The sequence below is a fragment of the Sylvia atricapilla genome, chromosome 9, assembly GCF_009819655.1.
Source record: "Sylvia atricapilla isolate bSylAtr1 chromosome 9, bSylAtr1.pri, whole genome shotgun sequence".
Lineage (NCBI taxonomy): Eukaryota > Metazoa > Chordata > Aves > Passeriformes > Sylviidae > Sylvia > Sylvia atricapilla.
Window position 1 is genome coordinate 23535716 of NC_089148.1, and position 8747 is coordinate 23544462.

Consider the following 8747-nt stretch of genomic DNA (forward strand, 5'->3'; position numbering starts at 1 on the left):
CACATACTTTTTCCCAGGAAACATTCCGTTTCAATACTAGAAGAGATAAATTTATTGTGGTAACTAAAGAGGGGCTGGACTAAAAAGGGGACTCTTTATATCTGCACTTTGTCTCATTTAGCCACAATTAAAGTTACTGAACACTGTCATATAACTAATTAAAGTAGTAAGGAATGTTCATTACTCTGCAAATTCAGGTGCTTAACTTAGGCAATCAAAGTTAATAGAGGACAGGCACTCCAAAGCAGTGGGTAGAAAACACCAATAAATTAATCAGTGGCAGTTGTCTTTCATGTTTTGGTGATCTACATCAAGTATGTTGGCCTAGGTACAATATAAACACACATTTTCAATTCAGTTCATCTATTATCCTCTGAATAAGCTGCGAGGGAGGAGAAGGTTTTTAAATCCTGTTACTGATAGGAATTTCAGTAACATCCTCATGATTATGAGGAAATGCTTTGAGATTACAGACAAAAAAAAAAAAAAAAAAAAAAAAAAAAAGACGACATAATAACAGAGCTACAGAGAAAACCAGCTTTATATCTAGCTTCTAAACATTTTTTACGTAAGAAGTAACACCCATTTTGTCCCATTTCCTGCATCTGCAACCACTTCTATGCCTGGGGCATAGCTCTCGATATTTGGTGAAATCAGGAGGAACATCAGTAAGACTTTTACACTGGAATTCTGGAGGGCAGACTTTGGCCTATTTAGGAGACTTACTCACATAGTTCCTTGGAAAGCAGCCCTTAAAAACAAAGAAGTCCAGGAAAGGTGGGCGTTCTTCAAAACAGATCTTGAGGGCTCAGGAACAGACTGCCATTGTTTGCTGAAAGAGAAGTCAATGAGGCTAATGTCCAGCCTGGATGGGCAACAAGGTTTTGAAGGAATTTAGGAATAAAAAGAGAATGTATCATCTTTGGAAAAAGGATTAGGTTTCTCAGGAAGTATTTAAGGGGGCTGCTAGGGCATGTAGGAAAAAAATTAGGGAGGCCAAAGGTTCAAACTTAATTTGGCAACTTTTGTAAAGGATAATAGAAAATGTTTTTGCAAATATATTAATGGTAGAAGGAAGGGTAAACCAACCTTTGTTGTCTATTGGATGCAGAAGGGAACATAGTAACTGCAGAGGAGGAGAAGGTGGAGGTGCTTAACACCTTCTTTACCTCAGTCTTTAGTGTGAAGATGGCTTGTCCTCAGGACAAGTGCCCTCCTGGGTTGGTAGATGGTGTCAGGGAGCAGAACGGTTCCCCTGTTATCCAGGAGGAGGCAGTCAGAGAACTGCTGAGATGCTTGGATATTCATAAATCTCTGGGCCCAGATGGGATCCATCCCAGGGTGCTGAGGGAGCTGACAGATGAGCTTGCAAAGCTGCTCTCCATCATTTACCAACAGTCCTGGCTCACTGGTGAGGTTCCAGATGACAAGAAGCTGCCCAATGTGATGCTCATCCACAAAAAGAGTGGGAAGGAGGATCCTGGTCAGTCAGCCTGACAGTACCCAGTAAGAGCCTGGAGCAGTTTGTACTGAGTGCCATCATGCAGCACTTCCAGGGTCTCAGCCCCAGCCAGCACGGGTTTAGAGGGGTAGGTCATGTTTGACCAACCTGGTCTCCTTTTATGACCAGGTGTCCTGCCTGGTGGAGGCAGGAAAGGCTGTGGATGTGTCTGGACTCCAGCAAGGCCTTTGCCAGTGTCTCTCAGGTGGATGGTGCTGCATCCAGCTGGGGACAGTCACCTCAGGGCTCTGTGCTGGGGCCACTTCTGTTCAATGTCTTTACTGATGACATGGATGAGGGTATTGAGTCTTTCATTAGTAAATTTGTGGATGACACTAAGCTGGGAGTGTGTGGATCTGTTGGAAGGTAGGAGGGCTCTACAGAGAGACCTGGAATGGTTGGATGGATGGGCAGAGTCCAGTGAGATGACATTTAATAAGTCCAAGTGCCCAGTCCTGCATTTTGGCCACAGTAACCCCCTGCAGTGCTCTAGGCTGGGGACGGTGTGGCTGGACAGTGCCCAGGCAGGAAAGGGACCTGGGGGCACTGGTGACAGCCGGGTTAACATGAGCCAGGGGGTGCCCTGGGGGCCAGGGAGGCCAAAGGCTCCTGGCCTGGATCAGGAATGGTGTGGCCAGCAGGAGCAGGGAGGTCATTCCTCCCCTGTAGCTGGCACTGGTGAGGCCACACCTCGAGTGCTGTGTCCAGCTCTGGCCCCTCAGTTCAGGAAGGACGTTGAGACACTTGACTGTGTCCAGAGGAGGCAACGAGGCTGATGAGGGGCTGGGAACACAAACCCTGTGAGCAATGACTGAGGGAGCTGGGGGTGTTTAGCCTGGAGAAAAGGAGACTCAGAGGTGACCTTATCACTCTCTACAACTCCCTGAAAGGTGGCTGTGGTCAGGTGGGGGTTGGTCTCTTTCTCCAGGCAGCAACTGACAGAACAAGAGGACACAGTCTCAAGCTGCACCAAGGGAAATATAGGTTGGATATTAGAAAAATTTTTTTACAGAAAGGGTGATAACCTACTGGAATGATCTGCCTGGGGAGGTGGTGGAGTCACCATCCCTGGATATGTTTAATAAAAACTTAGATGTTGCACTCAGCATCATGGTTTAGTTGAGGTGTTAGGGCTGGGTTGGACTCGATGATCTTGAAGGTTTCTTCCAACCTAGTGATTCTCTGGTCCTCTGATTCTACAAGGAAAAAACACCAAGCAAGACCCAGAGCCTCACAGCAATTTCCCTTGACAGAAGTTCCCACGTTTTGCTACACTAAGTGAACCTAAATTCCAGACAGCTCGAGGAAAATCACACCCCCAACCAGAGACTGGAATTTTAGTCTGTGTAACAGCACACGTGTGGAATCCTTTGGTTACACAAAGAAAACACTTATTTTTTAGAAATGGGCCTGATAAAGAACTGTTCTGTGACTGGCCATCTTATAAAATACAATAAATCTGAGATCAGTTAAGCTTAGATGAGGAAGGACTCACAGATAACAGTGCAGCACCTGTGGAGAACGCAGCTGCCTGAACCCAAGCAGCCAGCAGTGCCTTCTGTGAGCATCCCCACAGAACAGGCTCCTCTGGGCTCCTACAAGACAATCTTAACAGTTACCAATTAAAAATCCATCCAGAGAGCTCATCAAGCAAAGAATAACAATTAGACTATGAAGACAAAAACCTCAGGCAGAATTTAGATTCAACAGTGATTCCTAACTGTGGGAGTTGTTGTGTGATGTAACACTTGTAGTATGGAGTTACAGCAGGGAAAAAGTACTAAAATTTGGCCTGTTAATATCACATAACTTTATATTTTTACCATAAAAATATTACGATAAACACACAAAAGTATATACTCTGGAGGTTTCAAAAGCTTCAGAATATTCAAAGGTTGAATTTCATCTTGGAGATATTTTCCACCCTTCTGATTCTCTCTATTATCTCCATTTTCAAACTCAGATGAGCCCATAGGCATGGGCAAAATTTTGCTCCCATTAGACTATTCTGCTGCAACTAATTGTGGTAGCTCCACACCAATCATTGCCAGCCAGATGTCCCATGAAAAATAAGCTACATCATACAATAACAAAAATAAGAGCCTGTTTTTTAACATGTTTAAATAATTCACAATTTTATGTACAATTTCCTTTTGTTTTTCTCCTTTTGGACAGTCTAAAGTTGTGCAAATGCCTTCCAAGTATGGCAGTGATCTCCACTGATACAGTGGAGAATAGAAAGTCACAGTATAAATATCTAATGAGCACAAACATGTTAAAACCCTGTACCTTATGGGAAGACAGCTATAAAGAGAAATGCACCCTTGGGAAACTCCCTCTCTGCCAAGAAGTTTTGCAATGGCCTATGCCCCAAGTTGTTTTGTTGATGTCAAAACTAAAGAAGCACAGCTGTGCAAAGCACTGAAACAATTTACATGCTACTGTTCGAAAAGTATCTGCACAATGATCTCACAAATATTTAGATCTCCAGATAGAAAAAATTGTTCTCATACTTGAAGGAACTTAAAATACTTCCCCCTTCACTAACACATCTATACTTCCTTCTTGATTATTATGGGCCCAGCATCCTCTGGTTCTCTGCAACTGTTGGGCGCTTTTGTCCATGCAAACAACAATAACCTAGAACAATGAAGACACTCTGCTGAATAAGACAACTTGTTCTGACATTCTGTCTTTACAAATATGTAAAATACCAAACACTGGCTATTCTCCTGTGGTAGAAGAACTGCAAGTGCTAGCATTTAAAATCACAGCAGATATATAAAACTTCTGAAGCTTTCTTGCAATATCATCTCTTAAATACCTGCATTCTCCTCTTTCAACTTCTTTTCAGCTATCAGTAAATTAACAGTTAGTTTGAAATTCTTCTTTCTGGTAATTAGTTTTTCATCTTTTTTTCAGTAGTTCAGCTAGACTATCTTTTTTTTTTAATTATGAAATCACCTGCAGCTTTATACACCAAAGGTATAAAATGGGTGTGCAGCACACTCACTTTTCTTTTGCATATTTTCTCTGCCCAGTTAATCAGAGGGTAACTTCAAAACTGCTTTTATTTTCTTTAAAGACTCTCTTCTACACTGACAGGTCTCACATTTCCTATCACCATAATTGCTCTTGGGACTTTTTTCAGTTCTCTCAAAAATCACATGCTAAATGCTCTCATTTCCTTTCCAACATGTCTTTCCAAAAGTCAGTTTCTTACACTTTGAATTACAGCCAATCTCTCACTCAGTATGCTGAACACCTCTCTTATCCCTTTGCAAACATTTCCTCACTAGCACCTGGAAAAAGGTAGCAATATCACTCAGATGACTACATTTTCACAAGCCATTAATGGTTCCAGGCACTACCGAATGTAGCCTGCAGTTGCCCTGATAGTTAACACTAGCAGAACTGTAAGATATTTTATAGCAGGCATATTTGCAGGCATTTAACCTATTTGCATGTCCTATAACTTCCAATACTAGCTAAATTCTCAAACTCCTTGCTTCCAAACACTTCCCAAATCTAGCCCTATGTTATTTCTTAGTATTGTGTACTCAGACTGTTGTTCTTTTCCCACCTATTTCCTGCTGTCACTCAGTTACGTCATTTGTACAAAATCAATACAATTAATTAAGATTTCCTACTATTCTTTCTTTCAGTGATCCTGTTGGAATGCCCCCACCTACTCAGAAACAAGAAAAAAATTTTCTGAGATACTGAAACTGAAACCTACTCCAGGAGAATAAAGAAAAAAGAAAAAAATATTAGGCAAAACGTGGTATTTGTGAAAAGAAACAAAACAAGATAGGATTACAAAAATACTCAATACTAAATTCAGCGTAGGCTCTTAGCACACAGCACAATCTCAAAACTGAAAAAAAAATTAGATGTTACTTCACAGGTCTGTATTTCTGGTTATAAGTTGTGTAAAATACTGAAATATATGCATAACATCAGTAGAGGGTATTAGTTCCAGTTAACTGTATAATAGAAGCCTCATATATGCTTAAATGCTTTGCTAAAAGAATCCTTAGTGTCACTAAATAAGAATTGCTAATAGAGGTATAAAAATGCAAGAAACCTTCCCTGTAGTTGGCAGAGCATTCAGCAATGAACTCAGAGGCTCACAGGCTTCGTGTGAAAATATCTCTAACAAACTTTTACTGGAGCAATCACTAATAGCTATCTTAATAGTTCTGAACATCTTTTGTACATATGTACTACAGCACACACTGTTTAATGAGGGTTTGAAATCTGTGGAAATACCCTTGTAAAAGAGAGAAAATGGAAATTCCCTTTGCATCCATTATTACTTCAAAATATTTTATATAAAATTAATATCATAGTCGTGGATGGAGTTCAATGTTTAGGAATGTGGAAAAAGCCTCTTGCATTCTGGATATTTTGTGAGGATCTGTAGGGGCCTTTATGGTTCCAGAATCTCCTGCTTATAACTATTTTTTCTCAGCAAAAACTTCATCTCTTTTAGATATTGGTCCCTTCTTTAACTTATGTTGGAATAATTCTTGTATTTCACAGGACTGGACTAGAACTGAAAGAAAAAGGACTGTACATGATCAGATTAACTCCTGCTTCCATCAAATGCTGCACAGACCAGGCACAGGGAGCAAATTCCTCTGGCTTATTACACTGGTTATGAATGTTCTCATCTTTTTCTTTAGTCCTCACCTGTGCTAGAGCAAGTTGCTTTTGACATTCCTGCTGATAATAAAAATACTGCAGCTTAGGACTTCAGGACTGGTGAAACCTTACACTCAGAGAGAAAACACAGAAAAGAAAAGCAAACAAAAAGAATGAGGGGCAGTGGGGAGTCTCTGTCCTTCCCCCACACCGCGGGTCCCAGAAGGAAGGCTGCTGCTCAGGGAGGAGGCTCGTGGGTGAGGAATTTGGGGAAGCTGCATTTAGTCCTTGGGCAGGCAGACGGGGTCACTGGCACATAAACTGTTACAGCAACATTAACAGATGAAAAGGAGGATGTGTCTTTCCACAAGCTGTCCCTTAACTGCAAATGAAGTAGCAGGCTTGGGTTTGAATCCCAAAGTGAGGCAAGCAGAAGAATGGTCTTTTCAGGCTCAGCTCTTACTCTGTGTTCCAGGCTGCCTTCCTCAGCAGGCAGCCTGGGAGACACACTGTACCTCAATGAGAGCAGCTCACTCAGGGTGTCTCTGCAAACACTGAGCCAGCACTGCGAATTTATCATGTAATTTGCAAATACAGCAGCACATATTTACAGATGATTGAAATAAACATAATTAATCTGGCACTTTCCAAGGATATTAAACAAATTAATTTACCAGAAACTAATTTTTATGGCAGAAGAGTGTTTTTCAAGTGACTATTGCAGTATAAATGTATTCATAATAATTATCTGAAATTCTGATCTGCTATTCAAATCAGTACGTTGTAAAATGCCATGTCAATAAAGAGCCTATTCAATATCCCATTAGAATGCTGTAAATTTCTAATGCACTCCTGGTATTTCCAAGAAACAATCTTCATTGTAATAAATAGTTGTTGATTTATTCAGAGCAATTAAGAACTTGAAGAAATTTTCATGTTTTCAGTTACTGTCTGTGTCTTCTGCTAGAAGACTCACAAGGCTCTTAGGCCTATTTCATAGACCCTGCTTAGAGTTCCTGTGAACAGTCACCAGCCAAAATGCAACTGTCCTGGTACTTATAGTATTTTATAAACACATGGCCCTTAAAATACACTGCTTTGATGAATCATTTTGTGAATAAATTCATACAAGGATAGTGAAGTAAAATAAGCACTTTCAATGCGTGATAAGCAGCTTAAAAACACTAATGTTTACAACTGCTTACACACATTCAAAAATTCAAAGTACATTAGATTTATCAACTCATGCTATCTTCAGTTCACCTATGACACTAAATCCACAAAGAGTCACGCTGGATTTCTTGCTGAGTGTTCCTATTTTATGGCTGTTGCTGCAATCCAAAATTAGTACTTTATTTAGTATCAGCACTTTCTTGAAAACAAATACAAAGTTGACAGTTATTTTTAAGAATGTGCTGCATCACACATTTAGAAAACACAAATAATGCCAAAAACATGAAGGAGATGTACCTTATAGAGTGTCACAGGAAACAGAAATCTCACAGAACAAAAAGATCTTCCTATCACCAATAGCTAGAATTTGGACCTCCTATTGTTTATTTAAAACATAGGGAAAACTCTGCTTCCTCTCACTATACATGTCTCTTGCTCCATATACAACATGACCCTTGACTTGTAACAGACATTAGAGAACTCCTTGGCTTCCATTCAGTTTAGTCACTACAGACTGAACCTGCAGAGGGTTCAGCCAACATCCACACTATTTTAAAAGGATTTGACACATCATCAGAAAAAAAACAAAATATGAGTTTCCTTGAATTTTAGGGGAAAACACTTGAATGGCAAAAAGACAAAAAAGAAAAGGACAGAAATGTTGCCAGGTCAGACAGTCCTGTTCCTTGTTGCTGAGGCAGCACGAAGCAAAACTCCCAGCTGTACAAGTACTGTATCGGCCCTACCATAATTTTTAGAGCTTTTGAAGGCTGAAACCTGCAGTCAGCTCTCCAAAGTCCAGAATCAAGTGGCAAACTGCATGGTACAGTTCCCACTAAGGCGAAAGTGTGTGATTCCTACAGAAATTAATAAAAGAAATTTAAAAATTACGGCCGGTTTTTAATAAAGCAGCAGGAATCCACAGCTAACTAAGGACAAGGCTCATGATCTGCCCTGTGTGAATACACGTTGGAGGAAGGCTCACTGTAGTACTCACTCCTTGCTGGGTAATCTACAGCATCTCTGTATTCCATGCAAATGGGCAGAGCAGCGGGAGGTGTTGTCTCTAAAAGGCGTTAACAGGAACTAGAGTTTTTCACATGTTGCTGATGGAAGGGAAAGATTTAGTAACTGGTTATAATTTCCTCTGAATTTCATTCCTAAATCCCACTTCTTCACCACTTTGGTGATGGAGGCCCTTTACGTTTTCCATCTCCTGGGAAGCATAATTTTTTCTATTTAAACTTCAAGTATGTCCTTCTAGTATACTGATACTAGGTACAGGAGTTAAAAAGGACTCTGGAATGACCAAATACACAGTAAAACAAGAGCTGGCAAATTCAGTGTATCTTGAAATGGGAGGAAGATGTAAAAAAAAAAAAAAATTGCTGTGAAAATAATTTTTTTCTTATTTTTAAACAGACTA

The 8747-nt window shown here is 40.3% G+C and overlaps 1 pseudogene; it reads left to right on the forward strand.

Annotated features, from left to right (window-relative positions):
- Positions 1–1830: 1830 nt before the first annotated feature.
- Positions 1831–2620, forward strand: LOC136364609 (uncharacterized; annotated as a pseudogene).
- The last annotated feature ends 6127 nt before the right edge of the window (positions 2621–8747 follow it).